This window comes from Anoplopoma fimbria, unplaced genomic scaffold (assembly GCF_027596085.1).
Source record: "Anoplopoma fimbria isolate UVic2021 breed Golden Eagle Sablefish unplaced genomic scaffold, Afim_UVic_2022 Un_contig_12922_pilon_pilon, whole genome shotgun sequence".
NCBI lineage: Eukaryota > Metazoa > Chordata > Actinopteri > Perciformes > Anoplopomatidae > Anoplopoma > Anoplopoma fimbria.
The window spans coordinates 1-2,331 of NW_026552778.1; the positions used below are offsets into that span (position 1 = coordinate 1).

Consider the following 2,331-nt stretch of genomic DNA (forward strand, 5'->3'; position numbering starts at 1 on the left):
GGAATACGTCTGGATTCATGTCGTTGCACTGCTGTGTCTTTGTGACTGGTCTGCCTCGCAATTATCTTACTCCGTTTCTGAAGAGGTGAACACAGGCACCGTGGTCGGGAATATCGCAAAGGATCTGAGCTTGAATGTACAGGATCTAGAAAGCAGGGATCTACGTATTGTTTCCAGTTACAGTAAGACATATTTCAACGTGAATTTGCGGACCGGGAACCTCTTTGTTGACGAGAGGATTGACAGAGAGGAGCTTTGTCCGAACACGGCACAATGTTTGCTGAGTATACAGGCTGTGTTACGCAATCCTATGAATGTACACCGTATCGGAGGTCATGCTTTGGACATTAATGATAACTCGCCTGAATTCATTGAACAGTCGTATTCGTTAAACATTCTCGAATCAATGTCACCGGGGAACGATATCTTCTCCCAGTAGCAAGAAGATGCAGACTTAGGCAGTAACTCAGTGAAGAGCTACAAGCTGAGCCAAAATGAGTATTTCTCGCTTGATGTGCAGAGTGGAGGAGAACTACGGTGCGTCTGCTGAGCTAGTGCTGCAGAAAGCGTTAGATCGAGAGAAACAGCCGGAGATCACACTGCTCTTGACGGCTGTAGACGGAGTAAACCCGCCAGATCTGGTACATTGCATATTAATGTAAATGTTATAGATGCCAATGATAATACACCAATTTTCAGCAGATCGCTATATAAAGTACTTGTACCCGAAAATACTGCACATGGAACAGAGATAATAAATTTAAATGCAACAGATTTAGACGAGGGCATGAACAGTAAAATCCTTTATTCTCTGTTCAAACGAGGAAATATTGATCTGTCAAACATTTTTGATCTGAACTCAGAAACAGGAGAAATCACAGTGAAGGGAACATTAGATTATGAGGAGACGCCTGCTTATGAAGTTAGAGTTCAAGCAACTGATCAAGGCACCTCCCCTCGCAGTGCGCATGCGAAACTACTGATAGAAATAATTGATGTGAATGACAATGCTCCAGAAATATCTGTGACGTCACTCATGACCCCAGTAAAAGAAGATGCAGAGCTCGGGACAATCGTTGCTTTGGTTACAGTGAGTGATGAAGATGGAGGAAACAATGGCGTGACTAATTGTAAGGTAGTTGGCTCTGTTCCGTTTAAACTGAATTCCAACTACAACAATGACTATTCATTAGTAGTAGATGGACCACTGGACAGAGAAAACACTTCTCTGTACAATGTCACTATTACAGCCACGGATGGAGGAAGTCCCCCTCTGTCCAGTATCAGGGTCATTACTGTTCATGTCTCTGATGTCAATGATAATGCACCTCAATTTATGGAGCCTGTGATTAATGTTTATGTGAAAGAAAATAGTCCAATGGGCTCCATTATTCATACAATAACTGCATTTGATCCTGATCTGAACAGTAATTCAAAACTGACTTACAAGTTGTTGGATAGTTCCCAGAAAAATATTCAAATACCAACAATTTTAAACATCAACTCAGAGACTGGAGACATAGTCAGTCTGCAGTCTTTTAACTACGAGAGTTGAAAACGTTTCAGTTTAAAGTTCAGGCCACAGACTCTGGTGTTCCTCCGCTCAGCAGCAACGTGACTGTGAGCGTTTTAATCCTGGATGAGAATGACAACAGTCCCACGATTCTCAGCCCTATTCTGAGCACGGCTCCGTTAACAGTGAGACCATCCCTATTCTGCTGAGCGGGATACTTTGTGGCAAATATCAGGGCTGTAGACGCAGACTCTGGATACAATGCGCTGCTTTCCTATCACCTCTCTGAGCCCAAAGGAAACAACCTCTTCCGGATCGGAACCAGCACCGGAGAGATCAGGACCAAGAGGAGAATGAGTGACAATGACCTGAAAACTCACCCTTGGTGGTGTTGGTTTCTGATAACGGAGAACCACTCTGTCAGCTACTGTGTCTATTGAAGTGGTGGTGGTTGAAAGCACAGCTGACATCAGACTCAGTTCAGAAACATGTGGACATAAAGGAGGACAGCTTCTTTGATTTAAACCTGTATCTGCTGATCTCCATTGTGTCGGTGTCGGTGATCTTTCTGCTGACCCTCATCAGTTCATCGCTTTCTCAGGGGACAGGCGGCAGTTTCAGCAGGTACAGCGCCCCCAATGATCACCACCCACCCGGGAGCTGGTCTTACTCTAAGGCTACTCCAGCAGTAGACGTGTGTTCAGGCCTCAGACACTGAAGGGAGTGAGCAGTAGTGGTTTTCTTAACAGTTTCCCTTGTGGGTGGATGAGCTGATCAGTATTAACGGAGGAGACACTTTTACCAGAACTCAGACTTTA

The 2,331-nt window shown here is 44.4% G+C and overlaps 1 pseudogene; it reads left to right on the plus strand.

Annotated features, from left to right (window-relative positions):
• The first annotated feature begins 40 nt into the window (after positions 1–40).
• On the plus strand, positions 41–2,325 carry LOC129116189 (protocadherin alpha-2-like; annotated as a pseudogene).
• Positions 2,326–2,331: the final 6 nt, after the last annotated feature.